Here is a 19,672-nt window from a genome sequence, read left to right as displayed (position 1 = left end):
ACGACGAGGAAAAGTTGCAGAGCGATCGCAATGAGAAGCCGACGCTCAACCACACTTGGCTTGGTGGGAGTCGGCGAATGTGACGTAGCAGTGTCGAAAAACGAGAGGCCGACGCTCAACCACACTTGGCTTAGTGGGAGTCAGCAAGATTCCGATTCGATCAATGGGTTGACTTGCGCTCGATTTCCAATAGCGTTCACGAGCGGTCGATTTACTCGACGGATGAGTGGCAGTGACGGAAAGCGTGCACACTACTAAAAAGTCATGTAAATTTCGGTTCCCTGAGACCGACACATGTAAGCGGGCCTTTCGACATAAGAATCAGTTGAAAGAAACGTGAAAATCAATTCAATCAAACGGTCGCTTCGTCGACTAGCTGATGTTTCGGTTTGAAAACACTTAATTTTACATGAAATGTTTGTTTACGTTCTATGATTTACGTCCAATATGGATTACGTCTCGTGTAAAAGTAGTTATTTCTAAGTGTGTGGATCACTGGGTGGGGTTATCTGATGAACTAGGGCTCGACAAATCGTTCACCCTCTGGGGTCACGAACGGATGGAAACCACCGGATATCTCACGATCCACGGTAATCACGTGATAACTTTCTATGCACTCGTCGAGGATTCGTAGAATATATAAAAAAAACCCTTCGTTGAAGGGAAAACTGCGTTTTTTTTTCTTCTCACAATTAATTGTCGGATTTCGACGGTTTATAATGGGTAATGAACTAGAAAAGACTCACTTTTCAAATAAATTGGTACAGTTCAACTGGTATTAAGCAATAGACACGTCTGATTAGAATGCGTAGCTTCACGAAAGTGATTGTGTGGCTAATTGAAAACGCCTGATCAAGGTCCAGGCTAATTGCGTCGCAGAAAATTCAATATGCATTTGTTGGCGGAACAATTGCTCAAACGCCGTGATGATCTGGAAAAGCCCGATCAAGAGGTTTTTCCATCGCATTCCCGCCTACAGTACAAGCCACGCTATTATTTGAGATCCATATCTCTGAGTGTGAGCCATCTCACTACGCTGGCACTCATACTCCAAACATCCGGTTTGCTACCTGTGTCTGCGTAAGTGAGAGAATTCTAATTGAGTGGAGCCATCAAAAACAATCGTTACACGCACGCCGCACTTTATCTAGTGGTTGAAAGATGGCACCGCCACAGGCTGTCAGATGGAGTTACAACAGTGTAGTCCACATGGACTGTTACAGGTGTACAAATAAATGTATGTATGAGGTTTCGTTTATCTCGAAAATCGACGTTACTTTCATTGAAATCGGTGAGCACAGCAACGACGAGAAAATCCACAGCCAGCCTTTTGCCAGCCTTATAGTCTAGCTAGGCGTTATAGAAATGATGCGTTGAACACGTTGTATGAAAGAAAAAACTCAAGTTCATTTAAGAGATTCGAAAATGTAGAGCCCTGCTAATCACATACAAAAAATCAGCGTAATTGGTTGAAGGGCAGCCGAGAAACTGCAGTACCACCCAGCGCATATAAGGAACGCTTACTGTATTCAAAAATGTGAGGAATGCCATAACTCCATCGCACAATTTGCCCTATAATTGTTGAGCATCCGACCATCCTCGTCGTCTCGCTTTTTACAACAATACCGGAAATATTCCAATGAAAAGACTCAAGTAAAATCATTCCCCTCCAGCGATGCATCCGCCACGGCGCATTCTTCTGTGGAATTTGGTTTAATTTACAGTACAATAACGCCAATATGCAACACACCACCGGTTGCTCCGTACACAGAGCTGGAAAATGGCATTTTCTGCTATTCTTTGGCTTAAGCAACAACTCACTACTGCCGCCCTCGTTTGTATAACAAGCGAAAGTAACAACCGGCAACGACGACGAACCAGTTGTATCCCAGTGAATAAATCGTTTACTCCTTATATTCACTCTTCCGTACGAAAATCGTTGCCTCCGACGACAAGCGGAAAACTAGCAGATTGTTGAAAGAAAATTAACGCTATTGTTAGCTCATTGTCATACCAACAACACGGCAACTATTTCCGCTGGTATTCTCTTTTCGCCACAAAGTGAAGCCAACTGTGCAGAGGTACAACACGGCAGATTCCCTCCTTCTTCCTGGTAGGTGCAGCATCTGTGCTAGATTTGTATGGCAGTTTGGATACGCCGACACATGTTACATTTCATTTATTGGAAAACGAGCGACAATTGTTCTGTGTTTCAAATTGACTGTGGTTTAAATAATGTTCTTATTACCCAAATTTAGTCATTTTTTATTTGGGATTTTGCAGCAAAACAAACTAACCGACCATGCGCCTCCATTTAACAGCTAGCGACGAAGTAGCCCCTTTGGTACGTCGTCATTCGGAGGTACACACGGAACAGGCTGACCACCGCAACTAAGATGGATGACGTGTCAGGAAAGGGTTACACAAACAAGCTTTTCGCAACTTGAATCTGTTTGGTACCTAAGTATATACACAGAGCACGCTTTAGATGGTACTTCGCCGATGGTGAATCGGCCAGCAGCAGTCGCCACCCGTTAGCCGGCTCTACCAAGATATTACGCGCCTTTTTTCACTACCGCTGACGATGGGCGAACGCGACTTTGGATATAGAATAGGGGAACTGGCTCTAATGTTGGCCTATGGATCTGAAGATTGGGTCCAGGGTTTTTAATCGATAACGTCAGCGGTGACGCCTGCAATGGTGAATTTGCATTGCAGACGTTATCGACGGTTAGCGATTATCAACACTGATTAAAATAAAAAAAAAATCCTGTTTTTTTTTTTATTTTTTTAGAACGATGGATATGTATATGTTTGGTAAGTTTGGTTTCGGCTAATTGTCAAGCAATGAAAAATTAGAGAAGGATTAGTCATTCCCATTTAATTCCAGTACCTTAATTGCTTATTCTTGACAGATCTTCAATGTGCAGACTTCATCAGTGTATTGTACTAATACTCGAGATGAGTATTACTATCAGTTACCGATTCTTAGTCCTGACTACTTCAAAGTAGGGGAACATGATTTTTTCAGAAATCAAAGGAACACATCTTAGTCCTTGTTCCTTTTTATGCCTTGTTGATGGTGACAAAAAGAGTTAGTATAGATTCATCTATATGATTCCTTATATTCTATTCATTGTTTCCTAGTTTAAAGTGGTTAAGACTAGTTTTCTGATGCATGGTCATTATCGGTGTCATTCCTCAATTTTGTTGCTAAGGAATTCAATTTTGACTGAGAAAGGGGGGCACCTTTGGAGGGTGTTTCAACACTCCGAAGGGTATAAATAGTGAGAATGACAACTGTATCGAAACCGAATATTTCATCATTTCTCAATAGTGATAGAGTAATACGACATGCACTAAACTAAGGACACGGAATATACTACAATAGACCAAATTACTGCTCGCAGTGGTGTTAGGTCCCGAACAGAGGAACTTAAAAAAAAACCCGTATTCATCAGCATTTTTCAAACAATGCCTTAATTCGAAATTTATGTATGAGCCTAATATTAGGGATACTTTGGCCGACATTAGGGACATTGGCCCTATGTGTTTGGCACCGCACCAGAACTGCAGCAAACGTGCAAACTTTACCACTGATGCTCATAAATCATTTCCCAAAAACCCGAACTTCGAACTGTTTGCTTAGGATGGCAATCTTCATTGGTGCCAGGGGGATGTGTATGGCAAAGCGAGTGGAATACTGTTGACGTGGGAGGAGGAAGCAATGATGATGATGATGATGATGATGATGAAGATGAAGTTTACAACGGCTTAATCACTAACGCACTCGGTTCGGCGAATGCACTGCAACAGAAGCACTGTGTCTGTGTGTGGTTTCGTGGTCAATCAAACAGCGTCGGGAGGGCAAGAGAGCGTTGAGAGGTTTGGCACTCGTCAGAAATTCAAGAGTGTGAAATATATAAGATGGTCCAATGCTGGTAGGGAAAATGGAGTGGTACCTTACCATCATTGCACAATTAGGGAAAGCCAAGGTGAATTTTCGATGTTAGAATATTTTTCTCAAATTCTCCGATCGATATAACCACAAATGCAAAATTTCAGGCAAATCCAACAATTGAAAATTCGTTGAAAAACTGTACATTTTTTACCAAGCCATGACACCACTTATGAAAGGTCGTGGAGTTCTCTGCATATCTCAAGGAAAATTCGTTACGTGCAATTTTGGGGGACAAATGTTCGCGAACCAGCTCTAGATTACTCATAGGTTATTAAAAACCCATGTATATCAATTTATGGTGCTCCAAATACAGCGTTGCTTATACATCAACCATCTACTTAGAGAATGCAAATCATTCTAATTTAAAATGGCTTCATCTAAATCCTTAGCTGCAATGAACAGCGCAGAATCATCTGAATAATTCTCGTTGATGCCAGGCCGCCATTGACACATGGTTTTGAATATTTAAATATATCCGCTTGGTTGATCGAAACTGATGAAACAATGTGATTTCCACTTTCCTTAGCTCAAATCAATGGACCCCTCGCTCACCAAAAGGCCTTACAGTTTTCAAAAAAGTTGAATTTCTAGCGATTGTTGACATATTTATCATGTCATCATTAAATCTTTGAAATTTCCTATGGAACCATCATGCAAACAACACGTTTTTATGAAGAGAAAGAAAAGTGCTTTCATTCGGAATGCAATTTTTTGTTTCCATCTTGTATTTGGCCCCATATTGGATTTTATCAGAAAAACGTATGTTTCACTATGTTTGCAACAACCGATTTTTATTCTGAAAGCTGAGAAAAAATGCAATCAGATACATTTAACAGAATAGGTGAGCAATGACAGATCATATTCACAATGTCGCAAAATCGTAAAACACGTTGCCAATGATATACATAACACTACACTATACATAACAACATAAAAAGTGTGAACTTTAGTGGTTGACCAACGTTTCTAATGCAAAATCCTACGCTGAATTCAATGCCGTGGTCAGAAAAAATTAAAGTAGTGTCATTTTTGAGATCTACAAAAATTTTGATTTTTTGAATTTTGGACAAAAGTACGATTACTAAAATGTCAATATCTTTGGAACTAGTGCACCAATTTTAAATCTTTTTTTATGAAAGTGAAGCTAAATAAATTTTCTATTGTTTACTTGAATATTATGTCTTAATTAAAAATTTAGTTTTGAAGTCATTTAAAAATTTACAGCATTTTTTTTTTATTTTTCCTGCGAATTTTCCATAAATATCTTGTTTTAATCAACATTTTTAATGGGATAAAAAGATTCAAAAAATCATTCCATAATTTATTCTTAAAGTCCATTAAAAACTGGAGAAAATGAGCCTTTAATGGATGAAATCGGTTGGAAATTGTCGAAGTTATGAAATTTTTTGTAAAATCATGGAAATTGAATGTTCCAAGATTGGCCGTTGTCCCGCTCCTAGGTTCATGCACCACTTCCAGTAAGCCTTTCTGCGGACGTGTACGCATACGGTGCATTTCACTAACACTACCAGCTGTCACGCAAAATTAAATGGGATATTTTCAACAATATAATTTACGCTAGTGTTTGTGAGACCGCTCGGCGAGAAACTAACGCAACCAACTCAATTTGACAGCTTTCTTTCTTTAACATTGCTTAACGATGTATACGACAAAACGTGGATTCAAGTGTAAAAATGATCCTCAAAAGATTTGTTACGCGTGTGGCAACTATATATTTACAAAATCGGTCAATTTCACTGCTTTCATTGCAAACTGCATACAGGCTTTATTTTAAAATTGATCCTGGAGACTTTGACGAACCGTGGATTCCAAAAGTATTATGTAGTTCGTGCAAAACGTGCTTGGCTAGGTGGATGTCAGGCGCAAGGTAAATTGATTTTTTGAATGACTTTCATATAAACAATTTATGTACAGCATGGTAGTGCTTTGTTCTTTCCTGATCGAAATTATCTTACTTCATCTATTTTTGATAAGTGTTAATGTCTTACTTACTAACTCACTTATTTGTTATCTGTCAGTCGCTATTTGTCCTTTGACATGCCCACCATATGGCGTCGACCGTTTTGTCATGCAACGGATTGTTATTTCTGCTTGACAACAGTTAAGCAACAAGGACGTCACAAAACAGTTGAGTATCCACAAGTGGCTTCTATGACAAAACCTGTTCCACATTCAAGTTCGGTCCCGTATCCTGTTTATCCAAAGCGGAAACGAGCGCCCTCTGTTGAATCGACCGTTACAAAAAGTGAGGAGGAATTCAAGGAGGAATGCGAGGAAGACTTCGAGGTGGAATTGGAAAGAAACCCAAAACTGTTTACACAATCCGAATTTAATGATTTGGTGCGAGATCTCAACTTATCGAAGGAGAAATCCGAATTGCTGGCATCACGCTTGAAAGAACACAACATGCTGAGCAAGGAGGTCAAAATTTCTTGTCACAGGAATCGTCACAAGAAATTTGACAAATATTATTCTACAAAGGACAAGGCATGTTTTTGCCATGACGTAAACGGCTTCTTTGAAGAGTTTGGTGAGCCATATGATCCAGCTGAATGGCGTTTATTCATCGATAGCAGCAAGTTGAGCTTGAAAGCCGTTTTACTGCATCAAGGGAATGAGAAACCTTCTATTCCATTAGCTCATGCCGTTAATATGAAGGAAACGTATGAATCAATGGCTCTATTGCTCAATTTGATAAATTACAATCAACACAATTGGAAAATTTGTTCCGATCTTAAAGTGGTTGCCATGTTGACTGGATTGCAACAGGGATACACAAAATATATGTGTTTTTTTTTGTGTAAATGGGACAGTCAAGCTCGTAAGGAACACTACGTCCGAAAAGATTGGCCAAAACGGGATAATTTCACAATTGGTAAAGACAACGTTAAAAATGATCCTCTTGTGGTAAAAGAACGCATAATACTTCCACCACTACATATAAAACTTGGGCTATTCAAAAATTTCGTCAAAGCGTTGCAAAAAGAAGGGCCGGCATTCCAGTACTTGAAATCAGTATTTCCAAATTTATCTGACGCAAAGATAAAGGAAGGTGTATTTGTTGGCCCACAGATCAAAAAACTGCTCAATGATTCCGCATTCAATACAGTTTTGACACCAGATGAGGAAGAAGCGTGGAAATCGTTCCAGCGTGTTGTCACAACCTTTTTAGGAAATTTCAGAAGCCCAGATTATGAGGGAGCCGTCGATGAATTGCTCAAAAATTATGAGAAAATAGGTATAAATCAAAAATATTGTGTTTGTTACATATAATTAATTTCAAATCATTTTATTTCACTGAACACAGGTGTGAATATGTCTTTGAAGATACATTTCCTACATTCTCACATGGATTTTTTCCCGGAAAATCTTGGTGACGAGAGTGATGAGCACGGCGAACGTTTTCACCAACAAATGAAGATGATGGAACGTCGTTACCAAGGGTTTTGGGATGAAGCAATGATGGGTGACTATTGTTGGTTTCTGATTCGAGAAACAAGTTCAAAACATTGAAGACATAGTCATTCGATTCTCAATCATTTTTAATAAAACCTAAATAAATTTCTTTTGTATCAACTCGGTTTTAAATCCTGATATGCCTTAATCAAATTGATATGTAATGAAAAGAATCTCCCATGAAAACTTTACATGCGATTTGGATGCTTACAACGACACCTAGAAAAGGAACTCTAAAGCTGTTGTATTTCAGCAACATTTTTAAGCGTTTTACAAAAATGCTCATAACTTCGACAATATCCAACCGATTTCATCCTTTAAAGGCTCATTTTCTCTGGTTTTGAATGGACTTTATGAATAAATTATGGAATGATTTTTTGAACCTTTTTATCCCATTCAAAATGTTGATTTAAACAAGATTTTTATGGAAAATTCGCAGGAAAAATAATAAAAATGATGTAAATTTTTAAATGACTTCAAAATTAAAAAATTTAAAAAATTTATTTAGCTTCATTACATAAAAAAAAAGATTTAAAATTGGTGCACTAGTTCCAAAGATATTGACATTTTAGTAATCGTACTTTTGGCTCTACTTTAATTTTTTCTGACCACGGCATTGAATTCAGCGTATGATTTTGCATTGGAAATGATCATCACCTTACCGAGTTCAAAAATGCTGTAAACTAGTGTAATAAATAAAAGGGGCTCTGATACACTCCCCAAGGTTTTTCCCCACGGAACTGGAAAAGGAATCATTAAAAACAGTCCGTTGAGTGCTGTCACACACATTAGGGGTTCCAATACTGGTAATACCAATTACCAATTACCTTCCCGTATGCAACCTTCGGTTTGAGTAAATGGCACTCAATATAACGTTTTTTTTTTTGTTCGTGTATATGAAGTTGCGTTCTTGCATTGACGGTTGTCAATAAATTAACAGCAAAAGGGATATCTTCCATTTAATTCCACTTAAATAATTTTGGTTTCCATGACAGATACATATTTCGAGTACAATGTACACTAAAGACTTATCAAAAACCTAACCCCCTTAAGTACTCATCCCCTAGGTAAAAATGTCAAGATCACAGGTATAAAAATGAAACTACATCTAATTTCATTACTTCATTATGATGGCTACCAAGGCTTTGGGATTTTTTCCGTATTAGAGATTTGAATAGATTTTTCTTCTCTACTTTACTAAAACCTTTGGTTATTATTAGTTAGGTAGGTTCCGATTTAACACATTGTAGTTTCATTTTTTTTACCTATGATCTTGACATTTTTACCTAGGGGATGAGTACTTAAGAAGGTTAGGTTTTTGATAAGTCTTTAGTGTGAATGACATTGATTAAGAGGCCATTCTCTGCATGACCGTCAAGCAGTTCAGTCCGGTGCTTGCTCGCTCTGTCGAGTTGTTCGATAGTTTGTTCCAAACGTTTAATCGCGTCGTCAGTAGTGTCGGTCGCATCATGTGATGGGAAGACAGCGCTAACCATTGCTACCTGGAACGCTTGCTCTGTAACAGCAAAACAGATTGAGCTTGCTGACTTCCTCCACAAGCATAGCATCGATGTGGTTCTTCTAACCGAGACCCACCTAAAGTCCGGTGACAGCTTCTGGTTGCCTGACCACAACATTATCCGGTTTGATCGCACCAGATCCAGGGGGTGGTGTAGCGGTCATCGTCAGAAAGGGAATCAAGTTTTGCACTCTGCCCCACATACGCACTTCCATCATCGAGGCCGTTAGTGTGGAGGTGGAATCACCAACTGGAAATGTTCGGTTTATCGCTGTTTACTGCCCACACCAGTGTACCGCAAGCAACGGACTAGGAATCCAATTCAAAAAGGACCTGACCGCCATCACCCGTTGGGGGCGACTTGAACGCCCGCCATGAAGCTTGGCGAAACTACCAGAAGAACCGGAACGGATGTCTATTGTTAGACCACGCACAACATGGACGCAACGATCTCAGTTCCGACCACCAACCTGTGGTGACTGAAGTCGGTTTCAACGTGGTTCCTGCTAGAAGCTGCCTGCGTAAATACTACCACCATGTCAACTGGGTGCAGTACGGACGAATGGTGGACAGCAACATCGATGAAAATCCACTGCTCGACACCGTAGATGACATCGACCGGGCATTGGAAGGACTCCAACAGCCCATATACTTGGTTGATGAGACATACTTTCGACAAGCTTCTGTGAGGGGTAAGTTTGTTGCTATTTATTTCCACACCCAACTTTTGATTCGCCTGAGAAATGTTCGTAGACGCCAGTTTCAGAGGACTGGAGATCTGGGCAAAAAACGTGAAATGGCCTATCTGAACAGGCAGATTGCTTCCAGAATGGATTCACTCCGAAATGAAAGTTTCGGGCGTGTTGTCCAGAATCTGGACGACCGCTCCAGACCATTCTGGAAGGCAGCCAAGGTCCTGAAAACTCATCCCAAACCCATTCCATCTCTCAAAGTCGAAAATGATGACGATCGGCTTTCAATCACCCCACAGGAGAAAGCAAATGCGATTGGCAAGCATGTCGCTTCATCGCATTTACTTGGCTCGACTATCCAAAGTCCGCTCGATGATCAGATTGCGCAATGCGTACAAAACCTAGATGCCTCCCCTTGTGTCGTGCCTCCGGCGGATATGATTACAATACAACAGATTTACTCAGCACTGAAATGCACCAAGAACATGAAGGCTCCCGGGTTTGACGGTATATTCAACTTGATCTTGAAGTGACTCAGCATGAAAGTGCAGTCTCTTCTAACCGCTATCTTCAACAGAAGCTTGGAACTGCACTACTTTCCAAGCATCTGGAAAGTAGCAAAAATCATACCAATCCGCAAACCCGGTAAGGATCCAACATTGCCTTCAAGCTACAGACCCATCAGCCTCCTTTCAGCGCTGAGCAAATTGTTCGAGAAACTCATTCTCAATCGTTTGCTCAAGTTTGTCGAGGAAAATAACATTCTCCTTCCGGAACAGTTTGGATTCAGAAAGGGGCACTCCACCAATCATCAGCTAGTACGGGTGATGAATAACATCCGAAGTAACACAGCTGTATCCAAGTCAACAGATATGGCCTTGTTAGACGTTGAAAAGGCGTTTGACAATGTTTGGCATGATGGACTTGTGTACAAGCTTTGTGACTTCAACTTTCCTTTACATCTTATTAAAATCACCCGTAGCTACCTCCAGCAAAGGTCGTTTAAGGTATCGTTGAATGGTTGTCTTTCAGACACGTTTTCCATTCCAGCAAGGCAATCTGTTGGGCCCGTTGCTTTACAGCATCTACACTTCCGACATTCCTCCCCTCGGTGACGGTTGCGTGTTTTTCCTGTTCGCAGATGATACCGCAATAGCCGTCAAAGGAAGGATGCCTCGCGAAATAACGAACAAACTTCAACGATAGCTTAACGCCTTTGCCACCACGTGGATCAAAATCAATCCCTCCAAAACTAAAGCAATCATGTTCCTCCATCGGCAATCGCCCAAACTAAAACCGGCTCCCTCTTGTACTGTAATAATGGATGGCACAAGGGTTGAGTGGTCTGCCGAAGTAACCTATCTCGGGATGTTGTTCGATGAAAAAGCTCCTCTTCCGTTCGCATGTAGAGAAAACTGTAGTCAAGTGTTCCACCTTGGTTAGGTGTCTGTATCCGCTGATTTACCGCAGATCCCACCTCTCAAGGGTGAACAAACTGGCTGTCTACAAACAAATCATAGCGCCTGCGATCCTCTACGCAGCGCCGGTGTGGGAATCATGTGCACAGACTCACAGGAACAAAATCCAGGCCGCTCAGAATAGAGTGCTGAGGATAGTATTTGATAGTCCTTTCGACACTAGAATAACAAATTTACACGAAGAGGCAGGCATTGCCAAAATAGATTCCAGAATTAACAAAATTAAGTCTAAATTTGCACAAAAATGTAATTTATCAGAACATACTTTGATAAGTAATTTGTATATAGTAGTTTAGGTGTATATTGTAGTTGTAGTTGTAAATAGTAGTTTTCTTATTCAATTTAAAACAAACCAATTCCACCAAGGTGGTCATTCTCTAAAACAGGCCTGATAGGACTAGGAACTGTAATTAATAATAATTGAAATTCAAAAGAACTTAAGTTGAAAAGACGCATCTGTGTCACTTGATAAGTTATACATGTAAACCACACAAATTCAAGAAACATAGATCATTTAAAGTCAACACTGATGACGACTGCCCATTGTCCTCGAAATCTGTCATGGATACCAAAATTATTCAATTGGAATAAAATGGAAGACAACCTCTTTTGCTGTTTTATTTAAGCATTCCGCTAACAACCCAATTTCGTTACTTCATAAAAGATTTCAGTTTTGCTCTCAGATGCTTACATATGTGTGCATTAGAACTGAGAGTACAATACCACAACATAGCCATGAATGCGTCATAGCATAGTCAAGTAAACCACCGCTACAGTGAGACCGTGCAAGATTTTATTTCGTAATGGACTTTGGAACAAAAACCAAGGAAGGCGGTTTGGTACAAATTTTTCCATGGTAAACAAAACCAAGCACTTGCCAAATGTTCGATTTGCAAAAAAAAAATCTTAAAATGAGATGGTTCTAGCACAAGTGGTATGATAACCCATCTTCGGTGTCAACACAACATCAATTTGGCAAAAAGAACAGCATCGTATTTTAAGGCTGAATCGCAACCTCAGAAAAATACCACAATCACATAATATTTTAGAATATCTAATTCTGTTGACGCTGTGTACAAAAGAAGGGAAGCCTCACGGCACGTGACTTTACCAATCTCCCCAAAAGTCAGAATAGGGTTCTTGCTAGGGTTAGATTTTTTCTTGAAGATGTGGTCAAAGAATACTGCAAACGATTTGCATATTACTTTCGACGAACGTACGTCTAACAGGTACATGAATGAAGAACATCAAGGACATTGGTAGTGCTTTTGAACCAATGCAAGTAACCCGTAATGGACATTTCAAGAAAGCTGTGTGCTGCACTGATTGATCGAGTTGCTGAGAGACGATTTGAAGAACCGGAAACGGATAATGCTGATGAAACGGAAACGGAAACTTTAACCATGGAAGATAAATGCAATCATCGGTTGCAACAATCTCGCTTTGTACAACAACTATCCCATAAATAATGAGAGAGAGAGAAGGATTAGTATTTTCCATTTAATTTCACAACCTTATTTGCTTATTCTTGACAGATACGCGTATTTCGTCTACAATGTGCAGACTTTTTCAGTGTCTTGTACTAATACTCGACTGAAGAAAAACATCGCATTTACCGAATATATAGGGGAAATGACGGCTTCGGCATGACAGACTATTTTCGGCAACCCAAATTGAAACATTATTTCCACTGGATTTTCTTACGAAAACACTTCGATGAATGCATACAAACGATTATTTATGCTTTCAGCTTCAATTTGACTATATTTTTACCACTGAGAAAAAGCAATTTAGTAAGGTTTTCTTGAAATGCAACACACGCACTACAAATTGTAGCTGATTTCGAGTTGCCGATGATAGAACAGCAGATTTACATGCAGTCCAAATGGAACGGTTGCCGAAGAAAAACTGGTTGCCGACAATACTCGCTCTCACTAGAGAAGATTGGAGCTTTGTAAAAGCGTTTCAAAACAGTTTTTGACAATTCTTTCGACTGAAATTGTTAGAGCAGCTGGCAACAAAAGATTGTAAACAAACCAATACTGCATATGTGTGCGTTTCATAGAGAAAAAGACTATAGAAAGAACGTCGCTGCTTAGGTTGCCGAGAATACGTAAATTCCCCTATTAACACAGGTACATTTTCACTTAGAAACTAGGTAAACTTAAATTTAATTTTCTATAGGAACAGGTACTCCGCTGCTTACTCGTTGATGTGTCCTAGGTAGTAACTTGAAAAGCCATGTGTGTCCGTTTCCTTGATCCCTGTTGAGTAAAGTTGAATTACGTTGTTTGTTGATCTCGAGGCTTTCTGCAACATCCAATTTCCATGGTGTAGATACGGTTCGTAAAATCGTTATGTCCTCCGTCGATAGTTGGTGGTCCTCTGTGAAGATGTGTTCTGCAACCTTTGATTTGAAATCATATGTTAGGCCTTTTTCTTCTTGTTTTTGGCCTCATTAACCTCCGCTATATGTTCTTTAAATCTAGTTGCTAAAGTTCTCTTGGTTTGTCCTACATATACTTTGTTACAATGATTACAGCTTATTTTATACACACCTGCTTTACCTAAAACATTAACTGGGTCTTTAGTGGATCCTAACAATGATTTCAACTGGTTATGTCTACTGGTGAAAACTAAATCTAATCCGAATTGTTTTAACATAAGGATATCAAATTCACTCACGAGGTAGAAAAAGACGGGAAACTCGCATTTCTCGATCTTCTAGTCATCAGGGAATCGTCCTCAAGGAAAATTCTAATCCTTCTCTCTCTCATTATACAGGTATTCCACTAAGACGCCCACATTCATCAGGAACTATCCCATGCTATTTCAAGTGGAGTAAGCAGACTAATGAAGACTATTAGGCTTGAATTTAGTTTTTATTAGGTAGAGGGACAGCTGCTATATGATGCAATTCAGATGTCAGTCAATTCAGAACAAGCTTTCTCCGTACAACTTTGAGCGACGATTCTCTTAACATGTTCTGTATTTGGAAAGACTATTTCCTGAACAAAAGGTAAAATGTTAATTTTCTGTTTTTGAAATAAACGCAACCATTTCTTTGCGCTAATAATACATAAAATCTCAAAATACCGGTATTTTATCGGTATTATATTTTCAATATCGAAATACCGCTATTATAGAAACCACCCGGTATTGAAATTCCAACCACAAATAGCTGTCAAACCATTTATATGCAGTACTCGTAACTCCAAAGCGCTTGATTGATTGTCACAATAAAGGCCTAGAGATTGTTTCAAAAGCGCGTTTTATATCCCAAATACAGCAACAATCGTATCTTCACACTCCGAGCTATCTTTCCATTTCATTTATATCAAATTCAACGCTGTTTCACAAGAATGACCTTCTCGATATCCCGAATGTTTTGGTATCAACAAACTATTACTTCTTAAATACTCCTACCGCTGGTCTTTCACAACAAGTTCTAAAATTGTATCTAATGTGTGCAACAAGTTGACTCCTTTAATCATTCTAGCAACTTTTTAACTTAGCTGAACACCTTTTTACCGAACGCTATTATACCGTATGGATAACTAGGTCGATCGTCGTTTAACCGAAACGGAATTTTTAGCCATACTTCGGCATCGGTGTATTGTTATTTAGTTAAAAAAAAATATTGGTAGCAACCTAATCCAGATCATCAATAACACCGGTTTTCGAGATTTCCGAGACTTTACGGTAATTACTGTACGCTGTTTACCTAAGGTTGGACCATTGGACACCTTTTAAAATCTTATTTTATATGGCTAATACGTTCCATGTGAAACTTTTCACGTGCCCTCAAGTCAAGCACTTCCTCAGATGTCAATTGAGAGGTTTCTAATCCTGTGCCATTAGTTTAAAGCACAATGACAGCATGTGCTCAGAGTAGGCAAGAATATTTCCACCCCAAAAACTCAAAAAACCGGGCCAGGAATCGAACCCGCCTTGTCTGGGATGGTATCCCGCAGCACTTTTACTTATTTAATGCTGCATTAAAACGAGTCAGAAAACTCAATGTTACAACTTTTTAGTGCGAAAATTTGCTACCGACTGGCATAATCCAATAATTAAAAAACACACCAAACAGAGCAAACATCATCATCCCGCTCCAACTTAAACTACAACAATAAAGAAAACCAACTTACACTCAATTCTCCTAATGCTAACATCGTCCTCCAGCTCGCAGCATGACTGTGCCAACTTTCCGTGCACGCAGTAGATAACCGATCTCTGCTGCTGCAACGGTGGCGGTGGTGTCCGTGGTTCATCGGCGGCATTGGCACTGGTTCCATAGTTTTTCTTGAATTCGCTGCAGCATGGAAGATAGAAGAGAGAGAGAGAGGGAAAGAATTTTTAGTAGATCAACATTTGGTGCAAACAGTGCTTTGGTGGTGGAGAAGCGAGCGGTCAAACAGCGGTTCAGGTGCAGCGGAGGAATTCTCACTTTTGCCTTGCAGCCAAAGTGGGATATTCACGCGAGAATAGAACGGAAATCGCAAACGAAGGGCAGCATGGGGAAAACCTCCAACCTCGACCGGTAAAGAATGGGCCAGCGGAAAGATTGCATTTCCGGTTCTCGGGGCCGAGTTCGGAGGAAACTTTTCCACCGGTCCCAGCCTCAAGACTGTTCGGAAGCTTCAGGGTTGAGAAAGTGGAACAATAAAGGAGGGAAAAAAAGCTCGGATTTTTCACAAAGCAATAAACTTTTCCGCAGTGAGCAGTTGAAAATGGCGGGGCTGCAGAACGGGCGCATACCTAAATAATCCATTCCGTGCTGCTTCTGCTACTACTGCCAATGCCGCAGTGTAAATCGGATGCGTAAGTCGAAGAATGTTTCAAGATGATTGCGATAAGTTGGACCAAAGTAAAGAAAGGGCGAGCAAAAAAAAAATCATGCTGAAAAGGATAAACCACCCCATTCGCCAACGAGGCGCCTGCATTCAACTTCTATTGCAGTAATCAAAACATCCCTGGTTTGGCAGGGGACACACTAAAGCGCAGTGGGGATCTTTGCTACCTCTCAACGCCCTGAACTTATGTTCGGTGCCAACAATCGGCCGTACAATTGGGGTTCAAAAATTACTTAAATTAATACCGTTCGCGGGATATATTTCTCAATTTAATGATTCCGCAATGCATTGCATTGGTGGATCTGAACAATAAGGGCAGTAACAAATAGGGTTAATTTATCGGCCGAGATACGGGTTATACAGAGGGAAAATGCAATTTGCAGTTAAGAAACCTAAGAGGAAACGTCAGTTTTGGCAGCAAGTCAGATTGCAAAGGTTTTTCATTTTGACATTGGAGTTGCACTGAAGCAGAACGAACATTTGGTGAATATCGTAAAATGTTTAAAATATGTAGTCAACTTCGGAAAATGATTATTTAGACTTAGAGCTAGTTTTTTTTTTATTAATAAATTTATCGAATAAACTTTACAGAGCCAAGTTATCATTTGCGTTATACATAATTGATGTCTTAAAGCTAGCGTTAAAGGAACTGAACCGATTACTCGCGGTCATCTCGAGGTTAGTAGAGATTTACAGTTCTATGGATGGGGAGAGAGAGGAGGAGGTTTGAGTTATGATTTACGATAGAAATATTTCATTATTCCTAAAACACGAACTTATTAATATTCAATTTGGTATCCACAGTGTAATTATACAATTATTACAGAAACAAACATTAAAAAAAACCCACACGAACAAAACAAAAACTAAACACAAGGTTAGTCAAACTAACAATCTAAGGTTAATATTCTTAAAGAACGAGCTAGTTTTGACACTAGCTAGTCAGCATATTTAGATTTCTCATTTTAAAAAACAGAAGCCCCCGCACAACACGGCAACTAATACATTAAAATTGATGTTTGATGTATTCTGAATTATAAAACGGTTTTAGGTCTATTAATTTTGCATGACAATAATCATAATCGTTGATTTTAAACTTCAAGCTCCCGTTCCAGTTTTGGCATCAGTTGTTCCTTATTGGCCTTAGAGGTGCTCCAGTTTTTGGCCGTAGTGATTATTTCAACCAAGCAGATCTTCCATTGCTAATAGGTGCAATGAAATCACGCTGATTTTGAAACAAAGTCATCTAATAAATTAATATACAGCTTTCCCCCGAGGAACGCGTTACCCACTGAGTTGCACCCACCGCTTTTTCTCGGCGTGGTTTCAACCAGTCGGTCTATTTTTTTGCATGTGAGTAGTGCCAATGGAGAACTAAGCACTCGCAGAAAATCAGAACGCTTGGTTAAAAACGTACCGAGACAAAGCCAAGCCTAAGATATGACTCCTGAGTGAATGTTTTTGAATGGTCAAGATCGTAGAAATGAGCAGAAATTGTATTTGCCTTGAGTTAGATTTATTACAAATGATTCCTCCACTTTTTTGCACGTATGGAAACTTTCCCTGTTGGTAAACGCAGCAGTCGTTGTTTGTCCCCAAGTTTTCAGATATGGAAATGCAAAACCAAGCAGTATTCCTTCCGGCAGGCGGGTTGAATCTGATGGGATTAGGTTAAAGTCTTCAATTCGGACAATTTTAATCTAAAAGCGTGTCAGGATACGCAGAGTGAACCTTAGTCCGGGAGCCTTGATGTGGTTATTGGTGACACTTACTTCAATGTGCAGATCGTTGAGTTCCAGTGACATGCAGTTCTCACTGACTGCCATTGAAATTTATCCTAAGATTTATTCAAATTTTTTAATTTAAGATTTGCTTCCGTATTGTTTTTTTTTCCTCATGTCGTGGTTATGGCAATTAATCATTTTGTCAAGCTTCTGCATTCATGTTCCATCAGATGTCACTGCAGTTGCGGTGACATTGGAAACTACGCAGAATATGTTTTCCGATAATTGTTCACAGATGACTCTGCAGTGTAAAATATGGCTGGTACCTATATGCATTTAGATCAATATTCGAAGTCCCTTCTTTTTTACACATTCTGCACACAAAATAGCTTACCCCTCACAAAATTTCCCGTAGATTTTTATGAATGAGGCGAGGCAGAAAGTATCTTTTGTGCAGAATACGTAAAAAGAAGGGACTTCTAATGCTAATCTAAATGCATATATAGAGGTACCACAGAGATGCCAGATTTTTTTTCTATGCAATTCCGTATACTTATTCAAATCTACGGATTTCTACGGATTTTTTTTGGTCGAAGCTGTTATTTTTTTTAGGTCTAATGTGATACTTTACGTTAAATGGTAAATCGATTAAAGAACTTTTGAAAACAAAAAATACTAGGGACAGCCCTCTGGGGTTGTACGAATGGTGACGTCGGACTACGTAGTCTCTATATAAAAAATGTTATTTGTTAACTGCAGCAGAACTTGTGTTTTGTGTAGGAATAGGAATTTGAGTGGGGTTCTCTCTGTTTATACTCTTTAGTATGAATATGATTGCCCTGAAAAGAAGCTTTTCATATGAATTTAAGTTGGGACATGTTCAGAAATTTAGCTCTTTTGGGAAATCTTGGTGGCCCTGAAAAGGGCCGATAGTAGTACTGGCATAAATAGCATGATACTGTTGCACCTGTAGTGTTCGGCATACTTTTACTGATTGCTTCCCGGGGATCCTTGTTCAGCCATAGCAAGATGTGCGCGTGAGGACTTCCACGGTGCTGAAATTCAATCGCGTCAACCAGCTTGTTGAAGTACACGCAGCACGTGACTGGATCATCATTCATCAGAGTTGCTCTTTGTAGTGCAGTCAATTCCTGGATGGGATCTGTTAAGTCATTGCCATTGTGTCGTTCTGACAACCGATGTAAGAGATTCAACAAATGGGCCACTTCATCTCACTTGCACTGAGTGTGAGGAACATCGTAGGCTTTCCCAATTGTCGCATCATGGTGAACAAGTTTCTCTTCCTTTGTTGCCAATACTGAATTCGGTACTGATTTGAGGAAGAATCATGAATAATGAATAATGCGGTCCTTAAGGTCCACGTGTAATGTTTTCGGTCGCCGTGCACTTAAAAGTACATTGTAAGCCTTCGGAAACTCTAAGCCGAAGAACTTTCATTGTCATATAAAGGGCGAACACGAAATTATTGCGACACATTCAACAGGGCATAACTTTTTTACCATTGGGTAAAAATCAACCAAATTTTGCACACTTTCTCATTGATGTGTATTGTGTACATGCTGTCAAACTCGAAGTCGTGTTTTTCGATTCAACGAAAATCGAGGTGAACCAACGCGAGTTGAGAGAACAAATTCTTTCCAAACACCTGGAATTTCCTGACCTGTCGCACCGGCAGTCGGGAAAAATGTTGAACATTCACCATTCAACCGTCTCCAGAGTGTTGAAGCGGTTCCAGGAGCGGTTGACGTTGGACCACGGCAAAGGAGCTGGAAGAAAACCGGGACCGGAGAACAAAAAGACGGAGGGAAAGGTGAAGCGGATGATTAAAGCAAATCCCAACGTCTCAAGCCGTGATTTGGCTAAAAAGATCGGCATGTCGCAGAGCTAGGTCCAGAATGCAAAGAAGAGAGCTGGACTACATACATACAAGGTACAGAACTTCCC

General features: G+C 39.8%; 1 protein-coding gene across 1 annotated transcript in view; it reads right to left on the bottom strand.

Annotated features, from left to right (window-relative positions):
- ZnT35C (Zinc transporter 35C) overlaps positions 1-15,398 on the bottom strand; it is a 103,056-nt gene extending 87,658 nt beyond the window's left edge. Inside the window, exon 1 of the mRNA XM_065233973.1 lies at positions 15,279-15,398. The gene's annotated coding sequence lies outside the window, so the exon portion shown is untranslated. The remainder of the gene's footprint in view (positions 1-15,278) is intronic.
- Positions 15,399-19,672: the final 4,274 nt, after the last annotated feature.

The sequence above is a fragment of the Ochlerotatus camptorhynchus genome, unplaced genomic scaffold (genome assembly GCF_037179485.1).
Source record: "Ochlerotatus camptorhynchus isolate MF236.1 unplaced genomic scaffold, CSIRO-AGI_Acam_v1.1 ptg000424l, whole genome shotgun sequence".
In the NCBI taxonomy this organism is placed as follows: domain Eukaryota; kingdom Metazoa; phylum Arthropoda; class Insecta; order Diptera; family Culicidae; genus Ochlerotatus; species Ochlerotatus camptorhynchus.
The sequence above is the reverse complement of the archived record's forward strand: the minus strand, read 5'-3'. Positions and strand labels throughout refer to the sequence as shown.